The sequence below is a fragment of the Nicotiana tabacum genome, chromosome 2 (genome assembly GCF_000715075.1).
Source record: "Nicotiana tabacum cultivar K326 chromosome 2, ASM71507v2, whole genome shotgun sequence".
Classification (NCBI taxonomy): domain Eukaryota; kingdom Viridiplantae; phylum Streptophyta; class Magnoliopsida; order Solanales; family Solanaceae; genus Nicotiana; species Nicotiana tabacum.
In genome coordinates this window covers 119,173,686-119,188,799 of record NC_134081.1, presented here as the reverse complement: position 1 = coordinate 119,188,799, position 15,114 = coordinate 119,173,686, and the positions used below count along the sequence as shown (strand labels likewise).

General features: G+C 36.8%; 1 long non-coding RNA gene across 1 annotated transcript; it reads left to right on the top strand.

The window, feature by feature from the left end:
• The first annotated feature begins 6,206 nt into the window (after positions 1-6,206).
• LOC142173276 (uncharacterized) lies at positions 6,207-14,300 on the top strand. Its single transcript, XR_012702896.1, has 3 exons — positions 6,207-7,243; positions 11,904-12,954; positions 13,300-14,300. It is a non-coding gene; the product is annotated as an uncharacterized LOC142173276 (long non-coding RNA).
• Positions 14,301-15,114: the final 814 nt, after the last annotated feature.

Here is a 15,114-nt window from a genome sequence, read left to right as displayed (position 1 = left end):
AATTTGAGGTCAATCGGATTTGATTTGATAGGTTCCGACACCGAATGTAGAAGTTGGAAATTTCATAAGACTAAAGTTTCAAGTGAGTTCACACAAGACCCAACTTTGAACGAGAATATACATAAGTGGAAAGGATGTCTCAATTCGTACAAGATCCTACTTCAAACGTATGATGCTACCAAATTATAACTACTTATGAGGTGATCTACCTATAAAATTAAAGCTCTTTGAGTCTAGTTTCTAACGCTTCAAACCGTTTGTCATTCGGACATTCCTACAAGAAGTTATGATCAAATACCCAAAGGCTGTCCTGTAGCTCGCTACAAAGCTCGCAAGACCAGGCTTTAGCCTGGCGAGGCCAGCCTAAAGCCAGGTTTAACCAGGCTTTAGCCTGGCGAGGCCAGGCCTATCGCCTGGTCCGGAATGTTTGGAGTATCCATTCTTTTATTGTTATAACCCGACCCAACTTCGATAAATAAGCCTTGAAGCTCATTTTGGAGCAAAAATCTGATATTTTTAGAGAGAAGGGAGAGTGTTCTAGAGAGAGGAAGAAGCTCAAGTACTTTGTTCATCAAGATATTGTTCAAGCTTTGAAATCCAACAAGGAAATATCACAAGATCTTCACCCAAGAGGTAAGGTTCTAACCCCTAGTCTTCAATTTCGGGTTTGGGTAAAGATGGATGATTAAGAGTATGATTCTTGGGTGTAATAGTATCATTTATACATATCAATAAGGTTTATGGAAAGATTGTTGAGTTCAAATGGGTATAGATTGGGTTGAAAATGGTTGAAATCTTCAAAAACTTTAATTGAAGATTTGAGTGTCGAGTTGAAGTCGGAATTTGGTGAAATTTGTATGATTGGGCTCGTAATTGAATGGGTTGTCGGATTTCATAATTTTCACCGGATTTCGAGATGTGGGCCCCACGGACGAATATTTAATTAATTTTGGGATTTTTATTAAAAATGTAGTGTTTTCTTATAGAATTGATTCCTATAATTTTTAGTGATTGTATCAAATTACTTTGGCTAGATTCGAGCCAGACAGAGTTGGATTATCGTGGAAAAGGCTGTATAGTGGATTAAATTGAAGCAAGACGAGGTATGTCTCTTGTCTAATCTTGTGAGGGGGAAATTACCTCATAGGTGATTAAGATTAAACAATTGTTGCTAAATTGTGGGGGCTACGTACGCACTAGGTGACGAGAGTCCGTGCGTAGCTACTATTAATACTAAAATCCGGGTAGTTTAGGACTCAAAGCATGCCTTAATTGTGTAAATTGTATTCTTTGATTTATTTATATTAATTGATATCTATATGAATATATTGTGAACTGTTAGATAAAGATATTAAAGGATGGAAATCTCATATGCTTGATTTTTGTTTAGATCAATTAATTGTTAAAAGAAATTATTCTCCTCCCAAACTTTATCTTATAATAAACATACTGTCCTTCCGGAGGTACATAAGAAAATGTCCTTCTTTCTTGTGGAGCGGGCCGAACGCCTTGGCAGGATAGATGCATCTATGGATCGCACCGCACGTCCCTCGGCAGTATACACGACACTCTGAATCGGGCCGTACGTCTTCGGCAGAAATCGTGCTTAATAATAATAATTACACGATGCTTTAATAATTTATTTCAGCTTGAGAAGCTAATTAATTATTTGGAAAATCCTTGAAATTTAATGAATTATTATTCTTGCTTGCTTATGGAATTAATTGTTACTCCTGTAAATGAGATTTAATTGATAAATTGGAATTTATTTGAATTGAAGGAATTTAATTAATATATTGAGAATTGTTAGATTTGAAGGAATTTGATTATTTCCGCTGATTAAATAAATTATTTGTAAATTCTGTAAATCATGCTGATTTAAATATCCTAGTTTTATTTCAATTATTATTGACCCATAGTGAGTGTCAAAGTCGGCCATCTCGTCTCTACCACTTCGAGATTAGGCTTGATACTTACTGGGTACACGTTGTTTACGTACTCATACTACACTTGCTGCACTTTTTGTGCAGGATCTGAGACAGGTACTAGTGGAGGACCTATCATCACATACCCACGTCATCCCGAGGCATAGTGGTGAGCTGCCTTTCTGAGCCGTTCTGCAGCTACCAGTGTCTCTTCTTATATTTATATTCTGTCTATTTCATTTCAGACAGTATTTAGAGTTTTGTATAAGCTACTAGATGCTCATGCACTTGTGACACCGGGTCTTGACACACACATTGGTAGAAGTTGGTATTTTTATTATTTTCTTAGAATAAAAGTTTAACCAATGTACGATTGACTTATAAGTTGGCTTGCCCAGCTGTAGTGTTGGGCGCCATCATGACCTATAAGTGAAATTTGGGTCGTGACATATCCGGGTGCCACGAAGAAGTATCAGGACCTGAGGCAACATTATTGGTGGAGGAGGATGAAGAAAGACATAGTAGAGTATGTGGCTAGATGTTTTAATTGCCAGCAGGTGAAGTATTAGCATCATCGACCGGGTGGGTTTTTTCACAAGATAGAGGTTCCAAAGTGGAAATGAGAGCGGATCACTATGGACTTCGTTGGTGGTCTCCCACGGACTCAGCGGAAGTTTGGTGCAGTTTGGGTGATTGTGGACAGGCTGACCAAGTCAGCTCATTTCATTCCTGTGATGACTACCTATTCTTCCGAGCAACTAGCTCGAATCTACATCTGTGAGATCGTTAGGCTTCATGGCGCACCAGTATCTATTATATCTGACCGGGATACGCAGTTTACATCACGGCTCTGGAGAGCTGTACAGCATGAGTTGGGTACTCGGGTTGAGTTGAGCACAACATTTCACCCTCAGACGGACGGGCAGTCCGAGTGCACTATTCAGATATTAGAGGATATGTTACGTGCATGTGTGATAGATTTTATGGGTGCTTGGGACCCTTGCTTGCCACTTGCGGAGATTGCTTACAACAACAATTATCAGTCCAACATTCATATGGCACCGTATGAGGCTCTATACGGTAGGCGGTGTCGGTCCCCAGTGGGTTGGTTTGAGCCCGGCGAGGCCATATTATTGGATATGGACTTGGTTCAGGATGCTTTGGAAAAGGTTAAGGTGATTCAGGATAGACTTCGCACAGCCCAGTCCAGACAGAAGAGTTATGCAGACCGAAAGGTTTGCGATGTTGCATTCATAGTTGGAGAGCGGGTCTTGCTCCGGGTTTCGCCTATGAGATTCGGAAAGAAGGGCAAGTTGAGCCCAAGGTTCATTGGTCTATTTGAGGTGTTGCGTCGAGTTGGGGAGGTTGCTTATGAGCTTGCCCTGCCTCCCAGTCTAGAAGGAGTTCATCCGGTATTCCATGTTTCTATGCTCCGGAAGTATCACGGCGATCCGTCCCATGTGTTGGATTTCAGCTCAGTTCAATTGGACAAGGATCTATCTTATGTTGAGGAGCCAGTGGCTATTTTAGACAGGCAGGTCAGAAAGCTAAGGTCAAAGAACATTTCTTCCATGAAGGTTCAATGGAGGGGACAACCGGTCGAGGAGGAAATTTAGGAGACTGAGCAGGATATGCACAGCCGTTATCCTCATCTTTTCACCACTTTAGGTATGTCTCTATGCTCGTTCGAGGACGAACGATTGTTTTAAGAGGGGGAGGATGTAACGATCCGACCAGTCATTTTGAGAGTTAGAGCCCCGAACCCCTATTAACTTCTTTCCCCATATCTATTTCTACTATTATGACTTGCCAGGATGATTGGTTTTGAGTTTCAGAGTGTTTTGGGATACTTAGTCCCTAAATAAGAGCTTAAGTCTTAAAATTTGGACCGTAGTCAGAACTGTATGAAGACGACTCCGTAATGGAATTCCGTTGGTTCCGTTAGCTCCATTAGGTGATTTTGGACTTAGGGGCGTGTCCGGAATGTGTTTTGGGGGCCCGTAGTTCATTTAGGCTTGAAATGGCGAAAAATCGAATTTTTGAAGATTTGGACCGGTAGTGGAAATTTTGATATCGGGGTCGGACTCCGATTCCGGAAATTGGAGCAGGTCCGTAATGTTGAATATGACTTGTGTACAAAATTTGAGGTCATTCGGACGTGGTTTGATAGGTTTCGGCATCGGTTGTAGGAATTTGAAGTTTCAAGTTCTTTAAGTTTGAATTGGAGGGTGATTCGTGATTTTAGCGCTAGTTGATGTGATTTGTGGGCTCGACTAAGTCCGTATGGTGTTTTAGGATTGGTTTGTATGTGTGGTTGATGTCTCGGGGGCCTCGGGTGAGTTTCGGATGGTTATCGGATCTATTTTGGACTTGGAAGATTTTTCTGGTGCTAGGTTGGTTCTGCTATAATTGCACCTGCGTAAGGCTGCCCGTAGGTGCCAGCCTGCAGGTGCGAGCAAATTGGTGCAGAAGCGGAGTTGGGTGGATTGGTCAGGGGTCGCAGGTGCGTGGAAAAAGGCCGCATCTGCGATGCCCGCAAATGCGCAAGGCTGTTCGCAAGTGCGCAAGGTACGCAGAAGCGGAAGGGATTTCCGTAGGCGCGCACGCGCAGGTGCGGCCATTTCATCGCAGGTGCGAAGGCATGGGGTAAGTGAATTGCGCAGATGCGCACAATTTCTGCACAAGCGCACCCCCAGGTTCCGCAGGTGCGGAAATACCTAGGCATTGGTTAAAACCGAAGGCCATTCGTGATTTTTTTCATTTTTGACTTTGCAAACTCGGTTTAGGGCTATTTTGAGAGCGGTTTTGAGGTATTTCTTGAGATAAGTCCCTTGTGCTTATTTTTGATCAATAGTCTTGCTTTGCCATATATTTTTCCACCTAGTTAGTGTGTATTTAAGGTGAAAAATTAGAAGTTGGAGGCTAGGGATTTGGAAGTTTGATTTGTGGATTTAGAGGATCATTTGGTATCGGAATTTAGTAATTTTTATATGGTTAGACTCGTGGTGGAATGGGCGTTCCTATTTTATAACTTTTACCCGATTCCGAACTGTGGGCCCCACGAGTAATTTTTGAGTTAATTTCGGAATTTTTGTTAAAGTGTTGATTTCATTAATTAGATGAGTCTATTATTGTTGTATTTATGATATGTAATTACTTTTGGCTAGATTTGGGCCATTCGGAGCCGGATATTGGTGGGAAAGGTATTGTGACCGATTGATTGAGCTTGGTTCGAGGTAAGTGGCTTGTCTAACTTTGTGTGGGGGAAATCCCCTTAGGATTTGGAACTATTGTGCTATGTGAGCGCCGTGTACGTGAGGTGACGAGTACGTACACGGGCTAGTTGTGGAAAACCCGATTTTCTTACTGAGCAGCAACATGTTTTCCTGTTATTTTGAGTTATACCATTTTTATGAGTGCTAATCTATTTGCATTCTTAATTGAGTTATTCCAATATGTGTAGCTATCATTTTTAGTCTAATACAACATGTCTACGTGTCTTAATTGTTTATGTGAATTATGTGCAACATGCTTAATGAATTTCCTGCTTCTTCCCTAACTAGTACTTAGTCTAAATTGTAAGAATTTCGTGATATAGTTGTATTTCTATCATTCGCGCTGCATATTTACTTTGGGACTACGGAACGGTATTCCGGGAGATCCCCCTGCACATTTACTTTGGGACTACGGAACAGTATTCCGGGAGATCCCCCTGCACATTTATTTTCGGACTACGGAATGGTATTCCGGGAGATCCCCCTGCATATTTATTTTGGGGCTACGGAACGGTATTTTCGGGAGATCCCCCTACACATTTATTTTGGGACTACGGAATGGTATTCCGGGAGATCCCCCTGTATATTTACGTTTGGGACTAGGGGACGGTATCTCGGGAGATCCCCTGTTGTGTTTCTGTGTACTAAGCTGTTACTTTCTATGATTTCATTATTGTTAAATTTCAGCCTTTATTTTATTGCGGTATTGCACTCTATATTATTTTATTACATATTTACCAGTAGGTCCTTGACCTGACCTCGTCACTACTCGACCGAGGTTAGGCTTGGTACTTACTGGGTACCGATTGTGGTGTACTCATGCTACTCTCTGCACATGTTTTTCATGTGCAGATCTAGGTGTACCTTATCAGTCGCACTATTAGTGAGCCGGGACAGCTTTAGAGACTTCAAGGTATATCTGTCGTGTCCGCAGACCTCGGAGTCCCCTTCTACTCTTTCTCATGTCCATTATCTTCTATATTTTTCCTTGTTAGACTTTGATGTATAGAGACACTAGATTTTTCTTTCTGTAGTTTGTGATTCACGATATTCCGGATTTTGGAATTTTTTGTGTGTTTTTAAATAGTTGGTTAAATTTATATTTTTATTTCATTATTCCACAAAATGTTAGGCTTACCTAGTTGTAAAGACTAGGTGCCGTCACGTCGTCACAAGGAGGAAAAATTGGGTCGTGACAATAGGGGTCTCCCCAGCACACTACCAATTCGACTTAGAGAGTTCATACTCCAACAATTAAGCTGGAGATTAGGGAATTTAACCCATAATGGGATCATCCGCAATACCTCTTTGCTGAAATCAAAATATGCTTCCCAAACCTTAACAATTATTGGTCGATTGTTCATAGTGTGTGGCCCAAAGTATAGAACCTCATCCATGTCCCCAATACTAGCAAATTTCACCACAAAGTATCCTTCATTATTATAGTATACCTTTGGTTTAGCAATGTAGTTCCAGTTGCTGGCAATAAACCTCTCGACTGCTCCAATGGAAGGTGAATTACCTACCACATACATAATCAAAGCATGCTTCCATTTCTCAGTTTCCTTGTCCACCTCTACCTGTAACAGTTGTGCAACCATCTCCCCCTCTATAATAATAGGTGTAATATAGCTCAATTCCATACCTATTGCGGCAAATTTGTTCTCAGAGAATAGGTGGGGCCATGAATTCCCTCCCTGTGTTTGATTTGGAATTGCTGTCTTCTTTGCTTCAATTGGCATATCGTTCAACTTTTGGCTAGACCCAGATGCACTACTTGCTGCACCCGTTGCAATTTTATTCATTTGAGTTCATGTCGGGGTCATCTTCATCTCACTTGATTGCCCATGCAATTTAGGGCTAGCTACATTCCCGGGTATACTTGTAGTTGGTGCCACCGTGAAATTGGATGTAGCAGGACTCTTTATTGTGACCACGTGCTCTCTAGCAGAACCCCCTGGTTTTCCCCTTAGGGTTCCATCAGTCATAGCTCCTGGCTCGTGCCGACCCTCTTCCTCAGATGCAATTACTAGCGCCTCCTTTGTAAGTATTCATCGATTTGTCTTGAGTTTCTTAACCTCCGAGAGCTGAATTTTGTTTGCTTACTTTTCTGCCGGCCTCTAGGCATTTTCCCGGAGGCGTACGATAAGGGCACTCCTATCATACGCCGAGAGAAAATACTCTAGAGAAAGAAAAATAACAGTATAATATATTTCTTAGGGAAAAAAATAACAAAATGAAACTTCTACTGTAGTGAAATGCAATAACGCTTTAATTTTTTTTTTCTGTCTTACTTTTAACTTTAAGTTTTGAATGGAATGGACTCATGAATAGTAAAAGTAGAGAAGGTATTAAAGAGCAAGAATTTGGTGAACTTGAAACTTTACACCTAAGACGTGTGTAAAATCTTTGTGCTGCTACAAATTCTCTTACGTGTAAAAATAGCTAAGGTAAAAACTGTGGAAGTAAACCGAGAACAGAAAATAAAATATGAACCCATTTTCTTAATCCTAGATCCCAGGCTAGTTAAACTTAAAACAGAATTAGTGGGATTAAAGTCTAGGACTAAGCCAATTTCGTAATTGATCTTTTTAGTTGGAAGACAAGTACCAAGATAGACCTAGATTCGAGCCCTATAGTCGGATTGTCGGAGAGTACATTTGTTTGCATGAGGCTAGACAAGAACCTAGTTTTCGGCATGTTGAATCTCTGTCTTTGGATTTGAAATGTCACCATTCTTTTCGAAAATTCTTGATCATTGTGGTCGAGAGGTCAAGGGGCATCGAAATTTTGAAATGAGCAAAGTTTTACTACGGCTTCCTCTGTACATTTTTATATTTTTATTTGTTCATTGTACTAAAAATGTATTTTTATTTTTATTTGTACATTGTAACAAATCAGGAGAAATTTGATTTTTTTTTCTTGTTTTATCCTTATCATTAATTATTTATTCCTCAAATCATTTTTCAAGATTTTTTGAAATACTTTCATTATTATGGACTAAACTGTAAAATACATATTTTATTTATTTTTTTAAACGGAGTGCAGAGTAAAAAAACAACTACGAATGAACAGAGAGGGAGTACTTTTAACCGGTCCTTAGTTCCCCATAAGGAGCAATAAAACCAAGTTTTACTCTAGATTTCAGGCTTCAACCATGCGAGGCATATTTAATATCACAAAGATTTAAAAGGTTTTTTTGGTATGCTATATCCATCTTCGTAATTTACTTTACATTCTTAAACAACATGCTTAATTAAACTAAGAAAGGGCTCTCGCACTTGAAAGACCTGCTTCTATCTTCTCCATATTCTCATCTTTCTTCTTCTTCTCTCTTCTTAACTTAGTTTCTGTTTTCAAGTCCTTTATCAGATTCGCCACTGCTCTTTGCATTTTTGCATTCTATTTCACCAACTAATATTTATCTATACTATATTAAAAGCACGAAGGCCCTTAGCGAAATATCGTTCGCTTTTTTTATCCTTTAAAAATAGATTTCACAATAGATAAAATAGTAATTTAAGTTATTTTCCTATTATTTAGGACTTAAAAATTAATTAAATTTTGGTTATTAAATTTTTGCTTATTGAATGGTCCTAATAGTTAGGAGTTTAAATTCAATTGAGATTTTACCTCAAATAAGAAAAGGATCCCCTTTATTTTAAAAGAGTACTATTTCATATTATTCTATGAACTCTAAAAGATCTATACCCAAGGCTCCTTTACAATAAAATAACTTTTTTTTCTTTTAGGCAATAGTATAGTCGTAATCATGATTTTATCATTAATGTAATCTCTATTATATTAAAAGTATGAAAGTCTTTAGCGAAATGTCATTCGTTTTTTGCACCCTTTAAAAGTAGAGTTTACATTGGATAGAATAGTAATTTAGTTATTTTCCTAATATGTAGGAATACTCATTTAATTATTTTCCTAATATATAGGAATATTTATTTAATTATTTTTCTAATATTTAAGACTACAAAATCAACTACATTTTATATATTACATTCTTCCTTATTTGGATTACGTATAAAAATTTAATATTTAGAACTTCAAAAATATTAATATTTTATATAAATTTTTACACTTAAATTATATGTAAATGGCAAGAAAAGGAAAGAATTAAAAATACTAACCAAATAGAACGTAACCACTTGGTATTTAGAAGTTTATCCTTTGGATAGATACCAAAAAAAGAAAGAGGACGTACGACGTTCTTGGAAGATGACGGAGTAACTTTTTTTTTTATGTTTTGATTTAGGTGAAATTCTTTTATATACTAAAATACTTTAAAATATACAAAACTATTTTCCACTCATTTGATTTTTTTACAATTTGACAAAAGAATTTTTATTCGATAAAATATAATTATAATCGAATATTTAAAATTTGGTATGAGCTAATATTAAGAATTTAAATCAATAAATATAATTTATATCTTTTATTGCTGAAAATAAATAATTAAGTATTTGGAATAGCTAATTAGCAAAAAAAAAATTAATTTTATTATTTTTCAAATTCATCATACAAGTAAAAATATCTTCAAGTTGTCAAAAATCTTGGCTTAAATAGATATATTTTAATAAAAAAGACCACTGATGATGAAAGAAATAAGAAAATAAAGCCGAATCAATTATAATATAGTATTAAAAATTAACTTGGTTAAAATTCAAAATAGAAGAAATAAGAATGAAATAATAAGTATTCAAAATAAAGTTGGCATTTATTATTATTTTTATTTTTCATCTATTCCAATAAATGGCCCTCTATAGTTTTTTATATACGTAATAAGTTATTGGTTGTAAAATACACATTCAGTATTAGTTAGTTTTAGACCTTACATTGTTACTTAATTATTCATTTTTTTTTCTAGAAACTATATGACCTAGCGGTTCATTCCAATTGATCTAAAAGAAAGATATAATTTTTTTAATTAGTATTAATTTGATGACTGTTTGAAGAATTATAAGAAAAATATATAACGATCTCGATCATGTTAGATTTAATATTATGTCACAAAAATGACTACAAATTTTGTAAGCTTACCCCAAAGGATATGCCCTTCAAATTAATATAAAATATATGTGCTCAAATGTTTTACGTGTGAACCAGTTTCTTCTAAAAACTATATGACGACCCTCTCTATTCCAAATCTCTAAAATATATAAAAAAAAAATTATTGATGGCCTTTTGAAGAATCATAATAAAATTATATAATAAATATCGCTAATTACCAAAAAGCACATATATCAATCATTTTAGATTCCATATCATATTACAGGAATTACTACAATTTTCATAAGATTTTTTCCAAAGATTTGCCCTTCAAATTAAGAAGAAATACGTGTTTCTCCAATCGAAATATGTATCGATCATTTTATCTTTTAAAAATAAATTTTAGAATTGTTATAAAACTAATTATTTTCAAATATAACGACAAATGGAGTTAATGAATGTTAGAATTATTTAAATACTAATTCCACTTGAATAATGATATATCGAAACTAAATATACTCTTTAAAATATAATTCTGAGTCATTCTCTGTTGTATTTTACTAGCTTACTTTAGTATTCTATTTGAATGTCTTTTCTCATTTCCAGGGCACTTTGATTTTGTGTTCATCTGAAATTCATGGATTATTAGTTGTTTGCTATATGTGTGAAATTCTATCCACTATTTATGTTTTCAATGACTATGTGTACTACTGAAACTGAAAATGAAGCATGCTAACTTTATTTATTAAAAAAGTGGCATAAATTTTAAGTTGATTTATTAACTAATGATTGAGGATTTCTATGAGATGTTTTTTTCTTAATTGAGTTAGTTATACGTACAATGTCAATATTAATGACTACAGGAATTTATATTTTTATTTCATAACTCAAACACTCATTGAGATAGGATACACGTGCGATGCGCGTACCTTGAACGATTTTTTTATTATATTGAACGTAAAATTCTTATTGGATAAAAATTATAATTACAATTAAATATTTAAAACTTGGGATGAGTTATTAATAAGATTTGAATCAACAACAAAAATCTCCTTAACGTTAAGAACAATCCTAATTAACCAAAAAGTCTTTGATTTAACTAATTTTCGAAAAATTCAAGTCATTCTTTTCAAAATTTATAATAAAATAGATTATAATATAGTAGTAAGAGTCAAACTGTTAAAAATGCAAACGTTAAAAACAATACGAATGAAACATTAGAAGACAAAATATATTCTAAGTTAGTTGCCATTAATTAATTTTCTTTCTGATATTCGTTCAAATAAATGACAACTCCCTATACTTTTCTCTGTACAAAGTTTTTATTTTAAAATATTAACTTAATGTAGACATTTTTAAAACTTAGCATTTGATAACTTGATTTACATGTTCTTCATTTACTCATATTTTACTGATTGACGTTAACCACACGTGCAACGCACGTACACTAAAGCTAGTATAATAGAAAATAAAGGAAGCTGCTTGCTAACAAATTAATACCATAATACTATTATAGAAATATTTTCTATTGCCAATTTTATGAGAGTATAAAAGTGATTTATACTCTGTATATATAAGTTAAATCTATTTTACAAAGAGTTTATGTAACGACCCGACCGGTCGTTTTGAGCCTTTGCACTTCGCTCGATAGTTTACGGGTATGAGTAGCTTCGTATGATGTATTTTGAATTGTATGAATCGTCAGTTTTGGTTTCAGGTTATTGAGAATCGAATTAGAAGAATGGATTTCATTATTGAAGATTTAAATTGGAAGAGTTGACCAAGTTTGACTTTTTAGCATTTGACCTAAGATTGGAATTTTGATGGTTCTGTTAGCTCCGTTGGGTGATTTTGGACTTAGGAGCGCGTCCGGATTATGATTTGGAGGTCCGTGGTTGAATTTGGCTCGAAACGGCGAAGGTTAAAATTTTGGAAAGTTTGACCAAGAGTGGACTTTTTGATATCGAGGTCGGATTCCAATTCCGGAAGTTGGAGCAAGTCCGTAATATCGAATGTGACTTGTGTGAAAAATTTGAGGTCAATTGGACGTGATTTGATAGGTTTCGGAATCGGTTATGGAAGTTGAAGTTTCAAAGTACATTGAATCCGAATTGAGGTGTGATTCATCGTTTTGATATTGTTTTGTGTATTTTGAGGCCTCGAGTAGGTCCATGTTATGTTGTTCGACGTGTTGGTATATTCGAACGGGTCCCGAGGGGCTCGGGCATGTTTCGGATTGTGTTCGGACTATTTTCCTCCATTTTGGCCTTGCTGGTGTGTTCTGGTTTTCTGGTGTGTGGATTGTTCTCGCGATCGCAGATCAGTTGATGCGATCGCGTAAAGGGAAAATGGAGCTGGGCTGTTTCTTATTCACGGTCGCGATTGGCCAGAAGCGATCGCATAGCTTTGTGTTGAAGACTGTTCGTGTTCGCGTAGGTGTGCACGCGTTCGCATTGTAGAGCTGAGCTGGGCAGGTCTTCAGGGCTTCTTCATCGCGTTCGCGAGCCTGGGGCTGCATTCGCGTAGGTTCTTTTCGAGACTGAGCAGTTTGTGCTTCGCGATCGCATAGCTTATTCCGCATTCGCATAGTGTATTTTCAGGGGCAGTGCATTTTCTTCTTCGCGATCGCGATTCATTGATTCACTCAGTTATTATAAAGTACTCTATTTCGAGGGTTTCAGCCATTTTTACTTTTTGGGAGCTATGGAGCTCGGATTGAGGCGATTCTTGAGGCAATTTTCACCATATGAATTGTGGTAAGTGTTCTCTACTCGGTTTTGGTTATATTCCATGAATCTATCTTCGATTTTAGCTTTTGGTTGATGAATTTTAAAGAGGAAATTGGGGGTTTTGGTCTAAAGTTTCATAATATGAATTTTTGAATTTTGAACAACGAATTGGGGTCGAATTTGAGTGAAACTAGTATGATTGGACTCGTAATTGAATATGTTGTTGGATTTTATAAATTTTGTCGGGTTCTGAGGTGCGGGCCCGGGTTGGGCTTTTGGCCGATTTTGGGCTTTTGATTCAAGATTTGATCTTTTTCGATCGGGATTGGTTCCTTTAGCATTGTTTGATGTATTTGAATTGTTGTTGGTCAGTTTCGAGCCATTCGAAGGTCGGAACACGCGGGGTGGCATCTTCGGAGCATCGTTTGGCTTGCTCGGCATTGATATTGGCTTGTTCGAGGTAAGTAACTCTTCTAATCTTAGTGTTGAGGGTATGAAACCCCGAAATACGTGTTATATGATTGGTATTGAGGTGACGCACGTTCTAGGTGATGGGCGTGTGGGCGTGCACCATGTGAATTGAGACTCTGTTGTTCCCATGGCACTGTATAGTGGTCCTATTTTGTTGATATCCATGTTTTCACCATGTGATAAAGTAGTTAAGATGTCAATCATGCTAAATATCATATTTATGCTTTATGCTGATATTGTTAGGACCCATAATAGCCGTTTCTCGCTGTCATCTCACTGATTTTATTGATATATTGTACTGAGTAATATTCATGCATTCATATCATATCCCAGTCTCAGTTGTTGTTTATTAATACATCATATCATTATTGTCGGGCTAGTTTCATGGCATTGTGAGCCCGTGAGTGAGACTAGAGAGATTGATGACTGAGTAAGGCCGAGGGCCTGAGTGAGAGTGACATTTTGGGATCGGGCTGCACGCCGCAGCATATGATATTGATTATATTTTATATGGATCGGGTTTCACATCGCAACAAGCCTTCGGGCTATATATATATATTATTGGATCGGTTTGCACGCCGCAACAATATTGGATCGGGTTGCACGCCTCAACAATATTGGATAGGGTTGCACGCCGCAACAATATTGGATCGGGCTGCATGCCGCAATAATATAGCGCTTGGGCTGAAGGATCCCCTCCGGAGTCTGCACATCCCCAGTGAGCGCAGTCGACTATATATATATATGGATCGAGCTACACGCCGCAGCGGGTATTGTACAGCGCTGAGTGATTGAGTGTGCTGAGCCTTGAGCATGTATTTATTTCATTTTCACTTTGTAAACTCTATTCTTAGAAGCTCATGATTTATACTACCAGTTCTTGGGAAATGTATAAGATTCAGATATTTCTTTACCTAATCCATTAATTAATTATTATTGGAATTGGTTAGAGGTTAATTGGCTTACCTAGGGGGTTGGGTTAGGTGCCATCACGACTAGTGGACTTGGGGTCGTGACAAGGTGGTGATCACGCCCAACTATGCCTTGTAAAAAGGACTAAGCGGTCGCTGCAAATATAACCCGGTTCAAGTCCGGAGTCGAATCCCACAGGGAACTAACCCATTTACTACAACTTTAAATAATGCTAATGATAAGCTCAGACAACTTCCAGATGCAAGAGTTTTATGAATAATCAGTGGAATTTATTTAGCTAAGAAAAAATGACAATAAAATTAGCAATAATCAAGACTAAAATTGAATTCAAGGGTAAAAGGATCTAGGGCTATTGATTTCCCCAATTGCCGGATTAATTCTTAACTTTTTAGCTATAATCTCACCGTAATTCTCTATGAGGATTATGAGTTTCGGGCTACCGTAATTACCTCTCGATCGATTACGATAATTTACTAGAAGCATTCTCTCGAACTACTCTAGTTAACAATTTATGCAACTCAGAATTATCCCACCAAAGCTTCGTTATTTCTAACTCCACTTTTAAATACAAGTAATTAATCTCTTAACTTACCCAAAAGTGGTATTGTTCAACAACAATCTAACCAAATGTTCTTTCTCAAGCAACACAAGGTAACTAGACACGATTAATCGAGGGGCCTTCCAATTAACCACAATACAATACGTAGTTGAACAATCATAGAACAAACACGGCTGTATTATAACAAAATAGAGTTAATACTTCATCCAACAATTGGTTCCATC